Source organism: Gorilla gorilla, chromosome 17 (assembly GCF_029281585.2).
Source record: "Gorilla gorilla gorilla isolate KB3781 chromosome 17, NHGRI_mGorGor1-v2.1_pri, whole genome shotgun sequence".
In the NCBI taxonomy this organism is placed as follows: domain Eukaryota; kingdom Metazoa; phylum Chordata; class Mammalia; order Primates; family Hominidae; genus Gorilla; species Gorilla gorilla.
The window spans coordinates 83031363-83056146 of record NC_073241.2 but is presented as its reverse complement, the minus strand read 5'-3'; the positions used below and the strand labels follow the sequence as shown (position 1 = coordinate 83056146).

General features: G+C 36.2%; 1 protein-coding gene across 1 annotated transcript in view; it reads left to right on the top strand.

Moving 5' to 3' along the window:
• The first annotated feature begins 955 nt into the window (after positions 1 to 955).
• The window catches only part of LOC129528167 (uncharacterized), a 262066-nt gene continuing 238237 nt past the window's right edge, over positions 956 to 24784 (top strand). The window contains exon 1 of the transcript XR_010131244.1: positions 956 to 1002. The gene's annotated coding sequence lies outside the window, so the exon portion shown is untranslated. The remainder of the gene's footprint in view (positions 1003 to 24784) is intronic.

The following is a 24784-nucleotide window of genomic DNA, read 5'->3' as shown; positions in this document are numbered from 1 at the left end:
CCTTGCTGTTCTCATGATGAGTGAGTTCTCACAAGATCTGATGGTTTCATAAGTGGTAGTTCCTCCTGCATTTATTCTCCTTCCTTCCACCTTGTGAAGGAGGTGCTTTGCTTCGTCTTTACGTTTCACCATGATTGTAAGTTTCCTGAGGTCTCCCCAGCCATGCTGAACTATGAGTTAATTAAACCTCTTTATTTTATAAATTAACCAGTCTCTGACAGTTTTTTATAGCAGTGTGAAAATGGACTAATACCCTAGTCTACCTTAAACGTGCTCAGAACACTTACATTAGCCTACAGTTAGACAAACTCATAGAACACAAAGTCTTTTTACAATAAAGTGTGGAATATCTCATGTTATTTATTGAATACCATATACTATGTCAAAATAGTGACAGTTATACCCCATCCTAAGTTCAAAAATTCATGAGTTGAACCATTGTAAATCAGGGACTACTTGTAGAAGCAATGACAATTCTAAGCATTGTAAACTCAATAATAAACACAATGGATATAGGCCTGTTCTCATGAATAGATGTGATTAATAATTTCTGGAAGTAATTAAAAAGATTATTTACTAATGATTGAATCTAACATTGGAAAAAACTCTAAGCACCAATCACAATAAGATGCTTATAATTTTAGAAAGTAAAACTGAAAAGTTACTTAGATGTTATAATCTAATTGATTTTATTGCATTCAATTAGAAGACAAAATACGGGAAACAAAGAATTGAGATAACCCCAAATATAAAAGTAGTCAGTGTCTATTCCCCACTATATAGAGAAGAGATTTTGTTGCTGCATGGATTCTGGTAGTCTGGTCCTTATAAGAGGGAAATCTCCATTTTGAACATGGTGCCAAATTCATTTTGTTGTGATTTCTCACTATCTAATATTTCAACAATAGATTGATCTCCTGTGGTCTGATGACAGCACTGTTTTGGGTTTATCTTTCAGGCACACCTATTCGCCGAGGCATCACCTGGATCCTACAGAGTCAGGTAGGCTGGGTCAGCCATGCATGTTTGAAAAATGTCCTTAGGTCATTGTGTTTAAAATTGTGGATGAGATTTATTAAATAGGCAATGAAATGAAGTGGTTTGTAATGAACACATTTTTAAAAAGGAAATAAAACATAATAGAAAATATCAGTATGTTGCATTGCTGACAGTAAGATATTTAAGACAGTTGTGTGCTAACCCTTTTGGTCAATATTCTGGTTTTTCATTTGTATTTGATTGTAACATTTGTCAGTTAGTCAACCAAGCTGTTAATTAAAAACCATCATGCCAGTTTCATGAATGATTTATTAATTAATAGTTATGAATTTTCCAGACTGGCTGGGCATGAACATCCTACAGAGTACTTCTTAAAAATTCAGATTTCTTGCATCCATTCTTGAATATTCCAATTCAGTTATTGGAGAGAAGCCTGGGAATCTGTTTTAACAAAGACCCCAGATGACTTTGATATAACCAATTAAGTTGGATCTAAGTTTAGGAACCAAGTATTGGGTGATAAACTCATCACAAAGAAAATTCGTTTGTCTATTTATATGTGGCACTGGGGCATTTGGACCACCAATACTTAGGTATTTTCGGTATACCAATAAAGCTTCTGTGAGTTACCTGCCAAGTGTATGAAATTTCTCCAGGGATGTAAAATAAAAGTCCATGATATGGAGAGAAAGATGGTGTTTCTCCTTAGAATGACATAATGCAAGACCAGTTTTCTCAGGACTTGGTAATGTTAGCATGATGTTTCTTGTGTTTTTATAAATAGCCACCTGGGAATGTATCAGAATATGTGAATTCCCAAAGGAGGATATCTCGGTTGGAAATAACTGAAATGATAAGCTAAGTGAAACTGTTACAGAACAGGCATACCTATAAGTTAAAAAAGAAAGAAAAGAAAAGTTTTCTACTGAAATGATCAAGTTGCCATGGGAACCTAAAGGCTCAGTTACCATATTTGAATGCATAACACTGTAAATTTTTTTAATGAACACCAAAGCTGGCTAAAGATCAGTTCAGTGAAAGTAGTTTACTCTACTTTCAGAATGGTAACGCCTTTCAAAAAAAAAACAAAACAAATTATTTAACTCTAGGTAGTTATTTAAAGGAGAGATTTTGATAAACCTCTAAAATTGCAAATAACTTTTGGTTTTGAAGCTTAAGCTAGAATATGAAGGGATCTTTGTTCATGTGAATGTTTATTTCTAATAATCTAGAGTCAGGGGTGTCCAATCTTTTAGCTTCTGTGGGCCACATTGGAAGAAGAATAATTGTCTTGGGCCACACATAAAATACACTAACACTAACAATAGCTGAAGAGATTTCTTTAAAAATCACAAAAAAAGTCTCATCAGGTTTTAAGAAAGTTTACAAATTTGTGTTGGGTTCCATTCATAGCTATCCTGGGCCACATGCGGCCCACAGGCCATTGGTTGGATAAACTTGATTTAGATCCTGCTGTATAGAATCTATCAAAGTGGGATGATATTTAAAATGTTTAACACTGTGAGTAATTGTAATGGCTGTTGTTCTGGGAGTAGGCATTAACCCATTGTTTGGTGGATTATGAGAAAGTTCTGGGGATCATAGGAGGGTTGTTGTGGGTGGGATGGACAAGACAGAAAATTCAAACAGCAAATATTTCCCAATTGGTATAAAATTATTTCAGAATTTTAACCCATATACATTCAGTGTGTACTGTCTGACTTCCAGCAAGGCTTTAAAGGAACTTTTGAGCTTTTGATTTCAGATTGAAACTTGTGATAGTGAGGTAGCAATTAGATGTTTCTAGGGAGGCCATAGATGCTGCTAGAATAGCAAATATAGAACTGCATGAGATGATAAAGGTGATTGTCCAATGAACAAAGGAACTGGGCTGTATTGAACAAAGTATTGCTCTGTTCATTGAGGATATCATTGATACATGCATATAAACACACATATAGTTTCACATGTTTATACATATCTAGATACGTATAAACTATACATATATAGATATGCAAATATACTCGTGCATAGGCAAAACATTGGAGTCTCAAGGAATGAGAAATGTTTCTTTCCAAAAATTAAGTATGTCCATTTGCTTTGTCAAAATTTCTTCACCACAAGATAGATATTTCAGTCTACTTTTATAATTTTAAAATGATTTTTAGTAACTAAACTAATTAGGTTATTGCTATTATATCCATTAAAATAGGCTTGACTTGGTTAGTTCCAGAAGCTACCTGTAGCGGTGGAGGGCCAGCCAGGTGTTATCTCTGCCTTTTCTACCAAAGGGTACAGGTTATGGTCCAGCAACCACCCAGCCAGGGAGCAGCACCCCAATTACCTCTTCTGGCTTCAACACAATAAAAATATCAAGAAGGGTCTCCCCTTTCCAGCAAGGACAGATATAGTTGCCTAGTCACAAACTCTGGGTCCCCCAAATATACCCTCTTCCTCTCTCTAGGCCTCTTTGTATCAAGTGGGGAGGGGGAGGTTGTGATCATTCTTCTAAACTTGAACTGGCAGCTGATAAAGAAATGAGCGCCCTCAAATACAATTAAAAAAATTCAAGTCATAACAAGGTAATTTTGCACCCATTATATTGGCAAAAATTATAACAATAGTTATATTTAATGTAAATAAAACATGCTATATATAACAGCTTAGTTACAATATAATTATACTTAATATAGTATATATATAAAGTAATTTTAAATATATTTACAGTGTGGAGTTTCAGATACATTTATTCATTCCAATGGCAGTGAAAATTGGTGTAATTTCTTTGGAGAAGGCTTCAGCAATATGTTTTAAAAGTGATTAGAAGATGCATAGTTCTTTGGACCCTACATTTTCATTGCTAGGAATTTACCATTCATGCACAGTGGACAAGTAAAAGAGTCTTTATAGACTTGCTTTGGTTTCCAGTTTCTCTAGAACCATGCAGGGTGCACATAGTCTGATTTCTCTCTTTCGGAATGTGTCAGTCACATGCTCCTTTATTTTTCCAATTACTTAGCAGTAACTTTTGTTTTGTGATAGCAATTGTCTTACTGAGTACTTCTGGGCTGTGTGTATTTTGCTTATATTAACTCAGTTAATCCTCACACCAATGAAAATTGTATTTTACTTTATTGTGCAGAGCAGTACTAGTTTCTTTCATTTGAAGTTCTTTCCTTCTACCTTATAAAAGGTATGATTCGTGAATTGCTGGCATTTAAAATTATGCCCAATCTTGACCCATAGACCATATAATACGTACTCCCTAACACCCAGTGATACATTTACTTTTGAAAGACTTTGCTTTAGTCCTTAGCCAAGGCTATTCTTGTCCACAGTCTGAGGAGGCAAAGGGTTGGGTAAGTGGTTGAGTTGCATAGTTTCTATTACAGATATAAGAAGGAATATTCTGGAAGTGGGTGAATTGTTTGCACTTGACCTGACTAAGTACATACGGAAATAAAACGTGATAAATATGCAAGACCTCCCTCACACATGCAATAAAGACACACTTCCTAAGACCCCTTGTCTTGGAGTGTCTTGCTGCTGGCCATACCCTGCTGCCTGGGATTTTCATAGGATACAATAATTTTAGAGTCAATTGAGGCTTTGGAAGCCTCTAAAACTAGTTACATGTTACGTGAAAGATGTCAAAATAATTTTGATTTATAAACTTTATATTAAAAATTGAGCTATCAATTTCTTTAAAGCAAACAGGGATTCATGGAGATGGGAAGATAACCTGTATTTTGGTGGTAGAAAATAGAAGTGTGCCCAAGTCTAGTGTTCTCAGCATCCTGGGCATTATGAAAGTAAAGAGGGATGGTATGATGACACTCTGTACTTGCAACAGGGCCAAAGGACCACAGAAAATACGCCTCATGATTTAATGACAAGTTGACCCTACCTATGCTTGTATGGACTGTATGTTCAGTTTATTTGAACCTGTATTTCTTTAGATGCCCAAGCAAGATTACATAAGTTGTCATGGAAAAAATTTTGTTAATTTCAGAATGCATGCCTATTGGTTTCTTCTTTAACCTTCTACTATTTGCTCTAATGTAAGAAATTATTTTTTGAAATCGAGAGATATATATTGTATATATTCAAATAGCTAGAAGAGAGGATATTGAATGTTCCCAACACAAAAAAAGATAAATGTTTGATATGCTAATTATCATAGATATGCTAATTATCCTGATCTGACCACTGTTAATGGAAAAACCAAACTCTGCAAAATATTTTAAAGAGGCTTCTTCCAAGTCAGTATGAGTGACTGTGGCCTGGGGAAAACATAAACCCAAAGAGTCTTGAATAAGTGGTCCCAAGGTGGTTGGGCTACAGTTTGGTTTTACACATTTTAGGGAGGCAGGAGTTACAGGCAGGGACCAAAATCAATATGTGGAATGTGTATGTTGGATTGGCCTCAAAAGGCTGGACATCTTGAAGTGGAAGCTTATAGGTTACAGGTGGATTCAGAGATTCTTTAATTTTCAGTTGGTTAAAGGAGTAAGATTCTATCTAAAACTTGGAGCCAACAGAAAGAAGTGTTTTAGATTAATATAAGGATGCTAGATATTAGATATTAGACCTTTGTAGAATACATAGTTTGTGAATATTTTCTTACATTTCTAAGGTTGTCTGTTTACTCTGTTGATAGTTTCTTTTGCCGTGCAGGAGCTCTTTCATTTGATTAGGTCCCACTCGCCAATTTTTGTTTTGTTGCAATTACTTTTAAGGACTTAGTCATAATTTTTTTTCCCAAAGGCCAGTATCCAGCGTGGGGTTTCCAAGGTTTTCTTCTAAGATTATTATAGTATGAGGTCTTACATTTAAATCTTCACTCCTTCTTGAGTTAATTTTTTTGGATATGGTGAAAGGAAGGTCTAATATGCAGAATCTATAAGGAACTTAAATAATTCAATGAGCAAAAAACAAAAACAAACCCATTAAAAGTCAGCAAAAGATGTGAACAGATATTTGTCAAAAGACATACAAGCAGCCAATGAACATGAGAAAAATACTCAGCATCACTAATCATCAGTGAAATGCAAATCATAACCACAATGAGATACCATCTCACAGCAGTCAGAATGGCAATTCTTAAAAAGACAAAAAACAACAGATGCAGGTTAGGTTGTGCAAGAAAACTTATACAGTGTTGCTGTGAATACAAACTAGTTCAGCCTCTGTGAAAAGAAGTTGGAAGATTTCTCAAAGAACTTGTCAATCGAGAAAAATGATGAGAAAAGTCTCAATCATTTTAGGAGTTTTATTTGCTAAAGTAAAGGATGTACACCTGGGAGACAGGTCTATGCCTTTCTCTGACGATGATTTTGAGGGCTCCAAATTTAAAGGGGAAAGGGTAGGGTATTGAGAAGTACACAATTTTCATGTGAGAGGAAGATAGGGAAAAATAGTCATTCTTGCCTTTGTCAGGCTCAGTGAATCTGTATTTTTTACAAAAGATGGCATAAACAAATGGGGCAGAGGAAAAATGTGGGGAATCTGCCTTTTTACAAAAGATAACATAGAAAAATGGGGCAGGGGAAAAATCAGATATGCATTTGTGTTTGGGCAGTGGGGGTGACTGCACCTATAAAGATAAGTTATCAACTTACATTGCCATGGTGAAATATTAATAGAAACACCTTAGGGTAAAGATCTTGCAGCTCTGCAGGAATTTCCTTGTGGGAAAAATAGGGAGGAAGAGTGGAGCTTTTCGTCTTGTAGCCATCTTATTTAGGAACCAAAAGGGGGAGACAGGTTTGCGTGACCCAGTTCCCAGCTTAACTTTTCCCTTTGGCTTAATGAGTTTGGGGTCCCAAGATTTAGTTACCTGTCACAAACCTAGAACTACCATTTGTCCCAGCAGTCCCATTTCTGGTTATATACCCAAAGGAAAATATATGATTCTACCAAAGAGACACATGTACTCGTATGTTCATCACAGTACTATGCAAAATAGCAAAGACATGGAATCAACCTAGGTGCCCATCAGCAGTGGATTGGATAAAGAAAATGAGGTACATATATGCCATGGAATACTACACAGCCATGAAAAGAACAAAATCATGTCCTGCAAAGCAACATAGATGCAGCTGGGGCCAACATTATAAGGACATTAACACAGTGAATCTAAAATAAAAGTTGAAATTATTTTTAACAAGATAAGGATGCTACGTAGCCAAACTGATGGTCTGCATTTGTGACTTGACCCTTGTCTTGCATGGCCTTAGGTCTTATTTATAATTCAGAGAATCAGTTATTTTTAGTTTTATGCTCTCTGTTTTAGTGTTAATGCTGATCAGTTGTTGTGCCTGAACTTTGAAAGGGAGAGAGTATAACCAGGCAAATCCCACTTTCATTCCCATCATGGCCAAGAATTCAGGTTTTAGATTTTTTCTGGGGTCCTCTTGGCCAAGAGGGGTCTGTTCAGTTGGTTGAGGCTTAGGATTTTGTTTTAGTTTACACCACTGTCCATTGTATATGTAGAAACATCACCATGTACCCCACATCCATGTACAATTATGTATCAATTAAAAGAATAAGAATTGGCTGGGCACCGTGGCTCACACCTATAATTCCAACACTTTAGGAGGCCGAGGTGTGCTGATCACTTGAGCTTAGGAGTTCAAGACTAGCCTGGGCAACATGCCAAAAACCCATCTCTACCCAAAATACAATAAATTAGCTGGGCACAATAGCTCACACCTGTAATCTCAACACTTTGGGAGGTGAAGGTGGGTGGATCACTTGAGCTCAGGAGTTTCAGACCAGCCTGGGCAACACTGTGAAACCCCATCTCTACCAAAAATACAAAAAATTAGCTGGGCTTGGTGGTACACGCTACTCAAGGGGCTGAGGTGGGAGGATTGCTTGAGCCCAGGAGGCGGAGATTTAAGTAAGCTGAGATCTCACCACTGAACTCCAGCCTGGGTGGCAGAGTAAGACCCCATCTCAAAATAATAATAATAATAATAATAATAATAATAATAATGAATTCTAAAGACAAAATTTAGGAATAAAGATTTATTTTAAAAGATAAGCTATTATTTTCACTTACAATGCAGGATGAATGAACCTTCTTAGATTCACTTTACATGTCTAATATTTCTCAATGCATACAATTCAATTTTGAGTTACCTGTTAGGACATTATTTCTGAATAAAAGATTTGAAATTGAATGTTACAGGTGACAGATCAGTATTTATGTAGCCATTTTATACTTCAGAAAGCTAGCTTCTTAGAATACTTGATTACCAAATGATATTGTGTACAAAAACATATAAATGTGAGTGCTAGAAGTTGTTTCAGTGCTGGGAGAGAAGAAATAAATTGCATAGTCTAGAGATGAGACATAAAAAGCAAAATCAGTATCAGTTATTTAAAAAGAATCCATTTACTTCTTTTTAAACTGTATTGTTAGCCAAAAAGTAAATGTATTAAAACATGAGTCATATAATAGCCACGGGAAAGTTGGTTTCCCCAGTCCAAACCCTTTGAAATAAGTGATTTATAAAATAATTGCTACAGAGAAGATGCTGCAGTGGTGTATTGCTGGTGTCTATGTGAGTGAAGTATTGCAGAATATCTCCTGTGGATATGAGTTACAGGGTTAATACATCCACAGATGAACAAAGAGACCACAGGTAAGAAAGGAACTAAGTTGGTATATGGAAACAACAAAAAACTCAAATAAAATCGCTTGCTGATTTCAGTTTGTGTTGAAAAGTCTTTGGCTATGGCTAGTTACACCAAAAGTATAATAAAATAACTTACTTTTCCTGACAAAGAGTATTTTATGCTTCTGGGAGCTGTGTTAGACAATTCACAGGTGTGTTAATATATAGCCTGATGCAACCTCAATCTTAAATTTGGCCAGGTTTTTGCTGGCATGATCTTTGAAGATTTTGCTGCCAAAATCTATTTGATGAATAAAATAAGTTTAAAAGTGCCAAAGGAGGAAAACAAACAAATACACATATATGTATATAAAATCAGTATTATAAAATGGCAAGCACCTCATTTGCATTGAAGTTCCTCTAGGTTTTATCACATGCTATAGAGGAGAGCTATAAAGTGGTTTTCTTTGTTGTCATTTTGGGAGATTTGGTGAATGAGAGTTATGGATTTAGAAACTCCTGAAACGTAGGGGGAAATGTTAAAAAATGGGGAAAGAATAAACAGCTGAAGTGATTTTAACAGACTGTTTGGGTAGATGTTTGCATTTGAAAATAGAACAGAAGACTAGCTCCAAAAGTCCTTCAGAGTAAGGCAGCTTCTGAATACAGGGCAAAAGATTGGTGTTTAGTCATGGGTCTTCTTCTAACTATCTGAGTGCTCTTCTTAATCCTTTGTTTCTGAAAATGAAATTGGTTTTATCTGGTAAACTGACTTGAACAGTATCCTCCCAAAATTCACATTCTTTGGAAACCTTAGAATGTGACCTTAGGAAATAGAGCCTTTGCAGATGTAGTCAAGATAAGACACATTCATACTGCATTAGGATAGATCCTAATCCTATGACTTTTGTCCTTAAGAGAGAAATTTAGACATTGACACTCAGAGAGAAGGTCATGTAAAGACAGAGAGATTGAAAGTGATGCACCCAATAGCCAAGGAACACCAAACACTGCCAGCAACCACCAGAAACTAAGAGAGAGACATGGAACAGATTGTCCCTCAGAGCTTCCAGAATGAAACAACCTTGACAACACTTTGATTTTGGACTTCTGGCCTCTCAAACTGTGAGAAAATACATTTCTGTTGTCTTCAGCCACTAAGTTTGTAGTACTTTGTTACAATAGTCCCAGGAAACTTACATACCTAGTTTGCAAACAGAGTAGAAACTTAAAATGACATTTCAAAAGCTAGTATAGGAATAATCTTTTATATAAAGAGTCTTAAGAGAAACATCAGAAAGTGAGCACAAGCAAGAATACATTTTAAATATTTATAATTATCCTTTAGGGATTAAGATTCCCCAATGTTTTACAAGCATAATTTTGGAAGGAGGCTTCCATTCAGCTTCCCATTTATCACAAACCTTTACTGAAATCCTAAGAATGCAGAGAGATGCATGTGGTTGCAGTAAGCAGCTCGAAAACCTGGCAGGTGAGGCTACAAACTTTATCAAGATAAATTTTATATTCATGGATCTCTGTTACATGAGGATTAATGTCACATACTAGGCATATATTACTTTTCCAACTCTAATGTCGATAAGAATGCAAATACAAGAAAGAGCAAGTAGAGCTTTAATCTAAGAAATGAAGATTTATAATAAAGGTATTTTTTAAGCTCCTTGGAAACTGACTTTCCACTCCTAAACATTGGGATGGAAATGCTGAAAATCTTACCATAGCATAATTATTTTTAGCTTGACTTCTATTTAGGGAAGGAGATAAATAACACATTGCTTTTTAATATAAATGATATACTAACTACTGTTTTTCTGTTTACCATTGGGCAAATGATTGCAATGGCTTGACAATTATCTTTTTTCCCCATTTTGTTGGTATATTACTGGGTTATGAAAGAGAAACCAAATTAACTAGAAAAGGTCAAAATTTTGGTCACAGGTATCTCTCTGACTTCCCTAACTTCTTTCTGCCTCATTGCCTATAAGAAGACATTTTTATCTGGAATTCAAGAGGGTCTGCAAGGACCTGCAAAGATTAGCAATCCTGCCTCTTCGGAACTTCACCTTTTTCAGGAAGATATGAAAGAATCCTGACTTCCTGAGGAATAGAAGATCATTGATTTGGATATAGAACGAACATGCCTCCTAGAGTAGGTGTGTTATTCTTGGTGCCTGAAAGCAGATCAGAAAAAGACAATATTAAGGGCCCTCTTTTTCCAATGAATGAACATGGCATTTAAATCAAGGATGGCATGGAATGGATATTTATATAAATTTGTTTTAAATAATTTCTGTGACTTTGTAGTTTGAGCTGAGTTTAAATATTGATATAATTTGAGGACATCTGAATGTTTCCCCTGGACCACGGTTCCTTAACCCAACACTTGACTTGCTGGTCATTACTGATGATATTGCTAGCACTGGATGTGGTTATAGGATTTAAGTGAAATGTTCTTCAAACTTCAAATTTCTGCTATTTTTTTTTTTTTTGCCAAGTATCCACTGGAACACAGCTGAATCAATCAGTCTTAATACCTAGAGGAATACCTGTCTCAGATAATTTAGTGGCTCTACAAACATAGACTTGTGCTTTTAAATTCCCCAGTCAACAGTAATTGAATGAATCAATCAATCTTTGAATCCATGGAGGAAAAAGTTATGAGGATGTTAAGGTCGTATCTATTCCAAACAGATTTTAGGAGATATTGAAGGAAAGACTGAAAAAGACATAAAAATAGACCCTTGGAAGTTGTATGCCCTTACAAGTGAGATCAGGTCAGAATATATCATGAGTATTCACCACATAAGTTCATTAAGAGAAAGATAAATGCAGTCTCAAAGGATTTCATCTAATTAATTAGCAAAATAGTCTTAAAAAGGAGACATTTAAAGTAATTTATACAATGTATATTGAGAAAATATTCAAGAAGAGTACATGATGCAAAGTCAGAAAGTTGAGTCAAATCTTACTAGTATTAATGGAATGTTTAGATACATAAGTTCTATTGAATACTTTTAAAAAAATTCATTTTGCTTGTCAAACTCTCTCAATTTTCCACTTGCCTAGTTTGGGTAAGTATGATAGAAGAAAAGAATCCAAATGAAAATGTAGAATGGCAGAATTACAGAGTTTAAAATAATTTAGAAATCCATTTATGACATTCATTTCTAGTAATATTGTGGATTAGGAACCTGAGTAGACATCTACTGGAGAAAGAACAATCCTGAATAAATATTAATGACCTTAAATAAACTGAAGAGTTTCAGGAAAGCAAGGAATTCTCAGGTTGAAAAAACTAATCAAAGGCAGAAATCCAGAGAAACAAACAAACAACAAACAAACAAACACACAACAAACAAACAAACAAACAAACACATAAGGGCATTTACTGGGCCTGAGAAGCTGGGCTGCGTTTTGAAGGACTCTCAAGGTCTAGTGGAAAAAAGTATCCAAGGCCTCTGTAAGGTATGAAATCTATTAGGTTGGTGCAAAAGTAATTGCAATTACTTTTGCATCAACCCAATACTATGAATCTTTACTTCATAAAGCTAAAGTGTGCATAACAGTGATCCAGAAATAATCTCTGCCACACTTAAGTAGGACTACCGCAAGAGAAATCAGCTAGCACAAAATATGGGACTGAGATGAAGGGGAAAATATCATTAGTGAACATCTGGAAACACCAGCTTGACCTCATGCAGTTTTGCAGCCTAAATTTGTTACCTTTGAGATCTAAAACTTTGCATTAAATGAAAATAGATGTTGACTAATAGTTCCACAGGCAATTGGAAGACGCAAATATAGCTCTTAAAGGATGTTAAGCCTCGAATGTTTCCCAAACACAGGAAAACAAAGTACTATGAGCAAGAACCAGCAGAGAAAGACCTTCAAAGTCTTCAGATGTTATAATTTTCAGGTACAAATTATAAAATACCTAAGCTTGTCATGTTTAAAGAAATGAAAGATAAACTTACAGTTGTGTGAATGGGACAAACAATAAAGAATGATAAAATATATTTGTTGAAGAACCAAATAGAACTAGAAGTACAAATAATAACACTAAAAATTAAAATACAATGTAAGAGGGAAAAACTATAGAACTGAAACAAAAATAATAAACTAAAAATTAGGCATAAGGTTAAAAAGCTTGCATGATTTAGCAAAAGGAGATAAAAATATGGAACATATTATAAAGGGTTAAGGGGCATAGAGGATACAGTGTGAATGTCTACCATATGTATAAATGGAGTTGTAGAGGACATAAGATAGAGTGGGCAGAGACAGTATTTGAAAAATATAATATCAGAAAAAAAATTCAAGAACTAATAAATGCACCAACTCTTAATTGCAAGATGCAGCCTCCCACCCAAAGCAGATTAAATTTTTAAAAAGCTTAGTCAAAACAACAAATATAAAAAGATGATTTTAAAAGCAGACATTGAGTTCGAAAGAGACAGAACTACATCTAACTTCTTATTAGCAACAGTGGAATGCAAAAGACAGTGGAATGATGTACCAAGAGAAAGTAGCTATCATTCTAAAATTGTATAATCAGCAAAAAATGTCTTTCAAGAATGACAGTGCAATAAAGACATTTACCAAAAAGAGAAACTGAAGAGAACATTTTGCCACCAGATTTCCACTAAAAGAAACCTCAATGGATGTACTTGAGGCAGACAGAAAATGATGCAAGATGGAAGGTCAGAGATCCAATACAAAAATAAAAAAGTACAGAAAGCAGCAAGTGTGTGTTCAAATTTCTGTGAGCACGTACTGTACAAACCATGAATACTAATGTCAATTCCAAGTGAATTAAAAACCTAAACCTAAAACCAAAATCTATAGAGCTTTCAAAAGTTAATGTCCAAGGACATCTTCATGATCAGATTATAGAGAATTAAAAAATACCCCACTAACCATAAAGAAAAATGTTACTAAATTAGATTACATTCAAATAAAGTCAAAGCTTCTGTTTATCTAAAGGCACTACAGAGAAGAAACAAGAACCAAAAAAGGAAAAAGCTACAATCTGTAAGATATACAACTAAGAAAATGAATATCCTGAATATATAAAGAATTCCAATAAATTGACAGAACAAATGGCAAACAATCCAACAGAATAAAAGACAAAAGACTTGAATAGGTGTTTCATGAAAGAAGATATTCTAGATAGCCAATAAACATCTGAAATGATGCCTATCTATATATAAATATAGATAGATACATAGATATAATAGTAAAACTATTTGCTGGCTAAAAAATATAAAAGAAATATTTTGGTTGATATTTTAATCTCTCAATATAATGAAAATCTAGTGTTTGACAATATTTTTGAAAACCAGGTAACTAGTTACAGATTTTTATTCTCTTGACTAGAGTATATGTGCATTTGTGCATTTGCTGAGAGGCAAGAATCCCTGGGAGGGTCTCCCTGTTCACAGTTAACATCCATGCATATCCTACTGATTAGCACTTTATTTAGGGGTAATAACCTACTTCCAAATCTGAAAACAGCCCACCTCGATGGTATTAGAATAGTGATATGTAGTAATCATTCATGTCTAATATGAATTAATATAACAGTAAAATTAGCTGAAGGTAGTGAAAAGAATAAAAGGAGAGGACATTGAACTTTCAGAAATGATTTGTAAAAATAGGCCTTTAATTATGCCTATCTGGCTGTTTCAAGAATAAGAGTCTTTTCAGCAGGTGATTAGAAGACCACGTTCCCACAGAAACTCAGACTCTATGTGGACCTGCACATTCTTGGCCATCACAATTCTTTTCAAAGTTTTCTGAATTTAATGTGTGTACAACATGCCCACAGCCTCCCCTTTTTACCCCTACTTCAATTTTAATGATGGGTTTGTCATTTGAGGGGACTTGATGGGGTTTTGATGAACTCATTCCCTCACCAAAGTATCTACTTGAAGAGATCTGTTTCTCTTGTCAGATATGAAGAAAGTGAACTTGTGTTAGTAGCAAAGCTGAGACTGAGTTAACATCTGATTTGGCCCTGGTGCTTGGAGTTTCAAAATTTTTACTTTGAACATGTTGTGAGCATGAAAAAATATTAAGCTTCTAGGAATATCACAAGGAGGCTTAGCACAACTTAAAACTGCTAATGTATTGAATAGTTACAGAGTATCCCTTAGTGATAGGGTTTAGATTTGTGTTCCCACATAAATCTCAATTTAATTGTAACCCCCAATTTTGGAGGAGGGGCCTGGTGGTAGGTGATTGGATCACAGGGGTGGATTTCCTTCTTGCTGTTCTAGTGACAGTAAGTGAGTTCTTACAAGATCTCGTTGTTTAGAAGTGTGTAGCGGCAGGGCGTGGTGGCTCACACCTGTAATCACAGCACTTTGGGAGGTCAAGGGAGGCGGATCACCTGAGGTCAGGAGACCAGCCTGGCCAACATGGCAAAACCCCATCTCTACTAAAAATACAAAAATTAGCCAGGCATGATGCCTCATACCTGTAGTCCCAGCTACCCAGGAGGCTTAGGCAGGAGAGTTACTTGAGCCTGGGAGGTGAAGTTCACAGTGAGCCAAGATCGTTCCATGGCACTCCAGCCTTGGGGAAGAGAGTGAGACTTCATCACAAAAACAATAATAATAAATAAAAGTGTGTAGTAACTCCCCCTTCTCCCTCTTCCTTCTTCTTCAGCAATGTAAGATGTACCTGCTTCCCCTTTGCCCTCTGTTATGATCATAAATTTCTTGAGGGCTTCCCAGCCATGTTTACTGTACAGCCTGTGGAACAATGAGCCAATTAAACCTTTTCTTTTTTTATAGCAATATGAGAATGGAGTAATATGGAAAATTGGTAGCAGAAGTATCTTTATATTGCTATAAGGATACCTGAAAATTTGGAAGCAGCTTTGGAACTGGGTAAACAGGCAGAGGTTGGAACAGTTTGGAGGGATCAGAAGGAGACAAGATGGAAAAGTTTGGAACTTCCTAGAGACTTGTTGAATGGTTTTGACCAAAATGCTGATAGTGATATGGACAGAGCTGCAGGCCGATGAGGTCTTAGATGGAGATGAGGAACTTATTGGGAACTTTGAACCTGAGAGAGATGATTTAGAGTATCTGGGGGAAGGCATTTCTAAGCAGCCAAATGCTCAAGATGTGGCCTGGCTGCTTCTAACCGTGTATCTCATATGTGCAAGTAACAAGATGATCTGAAACTGGAATGCAAACTTAAATTTAAAAGGGAAGCAGAGCATAAAAGTTTGGAAAATTTGTGGCCTGACCATGTGGTAGAAAAGAAAAACCTATTTTCTGGTGGAGGAATTAAAACTGGCTTCAGAAATTTGTGTAAGTAAAGAGGAGCTGAATGTTAATAGAAAAGACCTTCATGGTAGTCCCTCCCATCACAGGCTTAGGAGGGAAGAATGGTTTAATGGACTGGGTCCAGGGCCTGGCTGCCCTGTGCAACCTTGAGACCCTGTTCTATGTGTCCTAGCTGCTCCAGATCCAGCCGTGGCTAAAAAGGGTCCCATATATCTCTCAGGCTGCTGCTTCAGAGGGTCCAAGCCATAAGCCTTGGCAGCTTCCGTGTGGTATTAAGCCTATGGGTGCACAACAGGCAAGAGTTGAGCCTGGGGAGCCTCCACCTAGATTTCAGAGGATGTATGGAAATGGCTGGATGTCCAAGCTGAAGTCTGCTGCAGGGACAGAGGCCTCATGGAGAACCTCTACTTGGTCAATGTGGAGGGGAAATGTGGGGTTGGAGCCCCCAAACAGAGTCCTCACTGGGGCACTGCCTAGTGGAGCTGTGAAAACAGGGACATGATCCTCCAGACCCCAGAATGGTAGCTCCACCAACAGCTTGCACCATACACCTGGAAAGCCACAGGCACTCAACACCAGCCCTTGAGAGCAGCCATGGGAGCTGAGCCTTTTGGAACCACAGCGACAGAGCTGTACAAGGCCTTGGGAGTCCACCCTTTGCACCAGTGTGACCTGGATGTGAGACAGGGAGTCAAAGGGGATTGTCTTGGAGCTTTAAGATTTAATGACTGCTCTACTGGGTTTTGGACTTGCATGGGGCTTGTATTCTCATTGTATCTTGGAAGTAACTAACTCATTTTTTATTTTACAGGGTCATAGGAGGAAGGGATTTGCCTTGTCTTAGATGAGACTTTGAACTGTGGACTTTTGAGTTAATGCTGAAATGACTTTGGGGAACTGTTAAGAAGGATTAATTGTATTTTGCAATGTGAGAAGGACATGAGATTTGGGAGGAGCCAAGGATGGAGTGGTATGGTTTGGATTTGTGTTCCCACTCAAATCTCATGTTGAATTATAATCCCCAATGTTGGAGGAGAGGCCTGGTGGGAAGTGATTGTAATATGGGAGTAGATTTCCCTCTTGCTGTTCTCATGATAGTGAGTGAGTTCTCAGGAGATCTGGTGGTTTAAAAGTGGGTAGCACCTACCCCTTCTCTCTCTCTCTCTCTTTCTCTGGCCATGGAAGACATGTCTGCTTCCCCTTTATCTGCCACGATGATTTTAAGTTTCCTGAGGCCTCCCCAGCCATGCTTCCTGTACAGTCTGTGGAACTGTGAGTCAATTAAACCGGTTTTCTTTATAAATTACCCAGTCTCAGGTAGTTATTTATAGCATTGTGAGAACAGACTAATACACCTAGGTATCATGATGAAAAGTATAACATACATATGTAACACACGTAAGTAACATAGTATTACAGCTATCATATAAGTGTAACACATATATGTTATATGTAAGTCTGTGTATATGACTTCCTGTAAGGTAGCTATATACATATAGATGTAGATATGGAAATGCAGATGTAGATATAAATGTAGATATATTTTCTTGGGCACGAATAGGAGAAATACTCTTTGCCAGGTGTGTTTAGGGTTTTGTTGAGCATGGCTTTCTGGTGGAAAACACATACGTTCAGTGACTGTGTGTAGCCCTAAATGTGTTTGTGCCAGTTTTCCTAGGGTTCCCAAGAGTATTAGTTCTGTTTTGACTGTTTAATGGAGTTTTACGAGGACCAGGATCCATTTTTCAGGATCCACAGCATGCTTCTGTGGGTTTCTAGGGTGACATTCAGGAGGACAAAGTCTGGTTTGACTCAGAATCTTCAGGGAATATATTAGTTTCATCTTGCCTGTGGGCATATCATGGAAATAAAAGTATAAACATTTGCCACTTGGTAAAAAAGAATAAAGAACTCAAAATTCAGCATAGGCCTTGGGAACTACAGTCAGGACTGGTGGCAGGACTGTCTAAATGCATAGGTGATTGGCCTTTGTTCTTCTTCCCCTGTACAGTGCTGAGAGATGTACTTATAGTCAACTGTGTTGGCCTAATAAAGCTGAAGGTGATAAATGTGAACTGTGATTATGCTGAGTGAAATGTACTGTGCTCTGTAATCCATTCATGTATTGATTGCATAATTCCAAGATTGATGAGGTACACCATCTCAAATGGGCTAATCCTTGGCTGAAATCCTGACTAGCCTATGTGTATTGTGGATCTGGCCTTATAGAAAATGGCTGGGCACCAGAAAACCCGTCATGGACCTTATTCACTCAGATGCTAACATCTACAGCTGTGCATTTCCAGTGAAAATTTGGGGTCTGCATGCCTGCCATTCCTGGAAGCTAAAATGCCTACATATCTCTGCCATGTGTTCTGACTGCACTGACCTTCTTCTGTATTTTTTAATAAGTAAAACTATTTAATTTGCCCATTTAATTTATTTAGAGCCCTGATGTGGTAATTCCATCTGTCTAAATCCAGTATTGTTACTATTCATATAGTAGCCATGTGAAGACATTAAAAATAATGCTTACATGAAAAATAGAAAAAGAAAAAGGAACCTACCCTCACTAGACAATCCCTTTCTAATTTTGGTTCTCTCCCAAATAACAACCTATTTCACTTGATAGAGATTAAAAGACACAATACCTGGAAAGATGGAAAGAATCAGCTGATCACTGGAGGCTTTGTTTCTTCAGTGAGATGTTTGATTAGCATATCCTCTTCTTGTTCTCTCTTTGAGAACTTTCATTATCTAGTTACTGTTAGCTACGCAGCTTGGCCTTACAGTTCTTATCCTATCTCCTTTATTAGTAGACGAGGTAGACAGAATGACATATATCCTACCTATCTACTAGGGGAAAATTCACTACTGTAAGACAAAGAAACTAGAGATTTAAAGAAGAGCATTTAAAAGATAGGGGAATATAGAAAACACAGCAAAATGAAGGCTTAACACTAGAATATGATCAACCTTTAAGCTGGAAAATAAGGAGATAATGAGACTACTGCTCCCAAACAATCTTTAATAGAAATTACACAAGTTAACCATACAAAAAAGAACCAAAATTCAAAGGAAAAAAAAAAAGAAAGAAAAATCAATCCCAATCTGAATCAACTAGTTGAATGTTTATTAAATTTTCTTAAAATTTTTCAAATAACTTATTTTCTTTCCTCAAGCCTCCAGAGGTGCCCACCCAGCCTGCATCATTCTCCAACAACATGGGATTCTTCACTAGCTGTCTTATCTCGAACATCTCCCAGGTTAGGTCTAGAGGGAGTTTTGTTATATTCTGAGAACTCTAGAATAAAAGGGGTCATAGTCCTAAGGTTATAGATTTTAAATATTCACATGATAGAACCACAAGTTTTGGGTGGTTTGTCAAAATGAATTCAAAGCCCTTAGAAATGCCTTATTTTTCTTGACTTTCCAAAGCATTGACATTGTTTTACAAGGTTCAGAAAGAGGGTAGCAGGCCTGAAAGAGTAGGAACCTGAGCTCATGGCTCCCATATAGCTACTTAGAGTTCTTGGATATCCTAGAATTATGGTGACACTGATGCGTCCTTGAAACAAGGCCATAAGTCTTTGGCACAACTAACAGTTGCATTGTTGGGTGTTATAAATTCATAGAGCTTGTCTAGTTCTCATTGATTCATTTTCTTATATAAATCATCTTGAAAATATAGCGTCCAATACATGAAAACCTGGTGAGGTTCCCAAAAATAAAACATACTAAGACTGTAACCACCCCTATCCCCAGGAGTTTCTCACTTTCCAGACAACCCACACTCTGCCCTCAGCAATTTGTCAAAGTTATCCCTTAAATGTTTCTGTCGGTTGATGGCTCCACGTAAGCTGATCTTAGATATGAATCTCTGAATTTCTGTATTCACCCATCTCTTCAGTTTTAGGATGGTGGTTTTCCCCAAGACCTCAATTCTCTGATGGGTCTAAGAGAAGTCATTGATTTTCAATGTGTTCAGCTATTTTATTATCGTAATGATGGATGTGATGATATCCATGCTCATTACATGTTAGAGCTGAAACCAGAATGATTCCACAAGTTTTTATATGTAATATGGAAAAAGTAATACCTTTCTATAAGGATTATAGAAAGCAAGGCATGAAATACAGTGTTTTGGGTATTGTTGGTGCTAGATAAATGCTAGTTTCTGAACTCATCATATGGCATGTAAATGAGCTATAGACCTTGTCCTATCATGTGTTTTGTTAAGCTAGTTCTCCTCATTTTGTATGTTTATGGTTAAAAGTTGTGAACCCAGGAGAGGGAATTTGCTTTGATCTCTGTTAAATTTTATAGCTTTCCTAGGTGTATATTAAACAGCCATTATCATAGCTAATGAGGTAGAGATCCACATGAAGCTTGTTAATCTACTCCATGAGATAACTCTGATGTGACATATGGGACAAATCGAGGAATCAGGGGGCCAGGATGAAAAGGGAATATATTGGTACTTGATAGAACCAGTGTGGGGACTCAATATGAAGATTGAATTAGATCCAAATTAGACTTTTCTGGAAGAGATCAATTGGTGATAATATTTCTTGAAACCATGTTGCACAATAAACAATTGAAAGACAAGGGCATGTCTGAGCCTGAGAAAAGGAGATATGACAGCCATAGTAAAACATTAGAAGGATGCTAAATAAAGAAGAGACTGAACTTGTTTTTGTGCACATAGAAATTAAGACTTGCTGGGCATGGTGGCTCATGCCTGTAATCCAAACAATTTGGCAGGCCGAGGCAGGCAGATCACTTGAGGTCAGGAGTTCGAGACCAGCCTGGCCAACATGGTGAAACCCTGTCTCTACTAAAAATACAAAAGTTAGCTGGGCATGGTGGCATGTGCCTGTAATCTCAGCTACTTGGGAGGCTGAAGCAGGAGAATCACTTGAACTGGAATGCAGAGATTGCATTGAACGAAGATCACGCCACTGCACTGCAGCCTGGGCAACAAGTGAGACTCCACCTCAAAAAAAAAGAAAGAAATTAAGACTTGAGCTCATGGATGGAAACTTAGAGGCAGACATGTTTTTTAGTCCAATATAAGGAAGAATTTTTGAATGGGCAGTATTCTTTGAATAATAAATCCAGATGACCTTTAAGTTGCTTATAAAAAGAATATAGCCACAAACCAAGGCTGTGTCTGGATGACCCTAAGCCCTGTGATTTTGTCATTCTAGTCTACTTACATAGGGTTTCACATATTGTTTCATGGAAGGGTTTTATAATCGTATGAGCCTAGACATGCAGTTCTCATGTTATATCACAAGGAAGTTTTTGTATCACAGCTTTTCAGTTCAGCCAATTTACATTTTCTTGCACTTGTTTATCATAAACTTCCTTTTAGGAGAGTTTCAGCAGATCAGAATGACCCAGAGAAAGAAACAACAGAAACCCAACCAACCAAAGGCTCTACACTGCCATGTAGTGCCTATGCCTTTCATAGGAACCAGAGATAAATGATGATCTACAGGAGATCTTCAATTTTGCTCATGTACCTCCTAAAACAATATTTTAAAACTCTATATGTACTTAGTGACACCTAAAAATTTTTACCACAGACTTAAGTACTTGCAAAAATACAATGCAGGCAAATAGAAGATAACATTTTAAAATTAGACTATTTGGGGGCTGGATTTTGAGATTAGTGGAATAAGGATGTAAAAAGTCCTTTTCTCCCAAAACAATGACAAAACTCAAAAAAAGTTGTTGAAAACAACCATTTAAGGACTCTGTAAGTTGACCATAGGTCTTACCTAAGAACTAAAATGATAAATCTTGAAGAAATCATAGGAGACCATCTTTGTGACATTGAGTCAGGGAGAGAGATTCCTTAAATAAGATGTAAAAATCATGAACGATAAAAGAATAATTAGTAAAACAGATTTTGTCAAAATTAAAACTTTGCTCTTCAAAATTCATGGCTAGGAAAAAAGGCAAGCCACACCTTGGAAAAAATATTTGCCAAACATACCTGATAATGGGCTTGTATTCAGAGTATATGGGGAATTCTAATAATGCAAATACAAACCAAGGTAAAATGCCAGTGGGCAAAAGAATTTGAACAGGCTCTTCATAAAACTCAATACGTGAATTTTCAGTAAGCCCAAGAGAAGATACTTAGCATCATTAGTCATCAAGGAAATGCAAATTAAGACCAAAATGAGATACCACTACATGTCTATTAGAATGGCTAAAGTCAAAAAGACTGTCAGTGCCAAATACTGGTGAGAATATGAAGCAACTGAAACTCTCATCAGTTTCTGGTGGGAATTCAAAATGATAAAACCACTTTGGAAAACAATATGGCACTATCTTATAAAGCTAAACGTATATTTAGTGTATGACCTAGCAATACTACTTGTAGGTTCCTACGTAAGGGACATTAAGGCATACATTCACACAATGATTTGAACACAAATCCTCATTGTAGCATTATTCATTATATCTAGAACAGGAAACAAGTCAAATTCATCAATTGGGGAATATACAAAGGCACAGTGGCATATTACTCAAAGGAACACTATAATATGGCTGAATCCAAAAGCATCATGCTAAGTTAAAAAGGAAAACGTTATGCTCTTACCTACTGTATGAATCCATCTATGTGAGATCCAAGAAACTGCAAAATTGTCATGAGCTAAAGCAGACCAACCTGTTCCTAGGGAGCAGGCAAGGAGATTGACTGCAGAGGGTGGGAGGATGGAACTGTTCTCTATATTAATTTTAGTGGAAGATACATTGCTGTACACAACTACTAAAGTTCTCAAGCTGCATACTTAAAATAAGTAAATTTTATTATATGTAAGTTAAAACTCAAATCTCAACAAACCATTCTTCAACAATATGAAATATGCATTTCTTAATTTCTCTCCAAATTGTATTTTTGTTCCATTACCCCGACATAATTTTGTCATTATGTAAAGTATATTTGTGCTAGGAGATCTTCTACTTATCACCATAACTCATTTCTCTGCAACTCAAATGTGAATATGAATAGAAATATAGGTGTCTATTAATATTACTGCTACATAAGCCTCTAAGTGTTAGTTTTTCTTTCTCAAATGAGGTATTTCTATAATTACAAGTAGTAACCAATAAGTGCACAATTGATCCAATAAGTATACACATCTTTCAAATTTTGATAAATAATTATCTAAACTTAATAAGTAAACATATCTCTTAATGAGTTGGGTTGGGATGATTAATCATTCTTGGATTTAAAAAGGCTTCTCCTGTTATCAGTATTTCAAATGTTCTATTTGTTTGCTCCTCCAGAGGTTATATGCCTCAGTACAACGCATCTGAGTTGAAAGATTCTGGGCATGTGTGAGAGGAACCTTTTGAAGTGTGATTGTGTAAGAAATAGGAAAGAAAATCCACCACGATGCCATCATCCCAACCATAATCACAGGCATATCAGTTTTAGAAAAGAGTACATTTGGATATTGTCCATCTGGAAAATGATTCTTTAAAAACTCTCAGTGTCTACCTTCTCATCCTTCCTTCCTGAGTTTGAAAACAACTGGTCCAGGGTGGTGATTATCAATCCTAACTACTTTTAAAGTATACTTTTAAAATATACCCATACTCCTGAGATGAGAATCTGAGGAAGGGCATCTGGCATCCATAGCTTTTTAAGGCTTCGCAGGTTACTGTAATGTGTAGCGGCCGTGATTGAACATTCTCTGCTCTAGGACATGTTTTGGGAGACTCACTTTTTATTTTGAAGAATGACTGGCTGGAATTAATTTCAGCTTCATGAGTTTTCCAGAGAAGAAAATTGTAACTAACAAAACCCAGAGTCTCATCTAATGAATTAGTTTCACATCTTCAAAAGAAATAAAAGAAAAACATAAAATGGGAAAGAAGAGAAAAACTGATTATTTTAGCTATTTGTAAAACTTAAAAATAATACTTAAAATATCCATAATACAAAAACGTAATCAGGATCTTCTTATACAAATCTTTTTTGTTTCCTATTTCTAGGGATTTGAAAGTTAAAAAACAGCTTCACTTGAGCATAGTCAAAGATTAAGCAGGGTATTTCATAGTTTTAAATGACATATTCCCTTTCTGATTAAATACTTGCTAAAATAAGGACTCATATCTAAATAAACTGAGGTTTTGTTTTCTTCCATTTTGCTTCCTGTTCAAATTTATTCAAGAATTTTTTTTAAAAGAACCTATTCTTGTCACAAAAGCTTTACTAGAAATTAACAAAGTTCGCTACTTAGAAACATTTGCTAGCAATATCTATGTCAAAATTTAAACTTACTAATATCATTAGATTTTGCCATTGTGTAGGTGTTATATGCTTCTCTAGGGATCACCTAGAACTGTAAGAATTTTAAAGTCAATCTGGTGGCAGATTCTAATTTTAAGATCCTCAAAATTTAGAAAGGGAAATGTTTCTTTGATATCAAGGAATATTTCTCCAAACAGATGGATTTGCTATGATGATTTGGAGTAATCTTCAGCAGAGCACATGGTGAGTGTTAGAGGGGAAGAAGTTACTATTTATGAAGCTGCAGCTTTCTTTGAAATTGTAAGTAGAAAGTTCAGGAAACTTTATCTTTTATAATAATATCTTTTGGTATCCTGGGAAAGCTGTAATGTGTGCTGCTTAGCAATTCAACCCCATCGATTATCCTTTTTTGTCTATTAAACAGGAAATAAAAATAGTTTACTATAGACTTGGTTTGATAGTTATGTTTCCCATCTTTGTATCTGTGCATCCACATTTTAAAATTTCTGTAGAATGTTTCTATCAATACTTTGCCCACCCTCTTAACTATTAATTGAATTTGT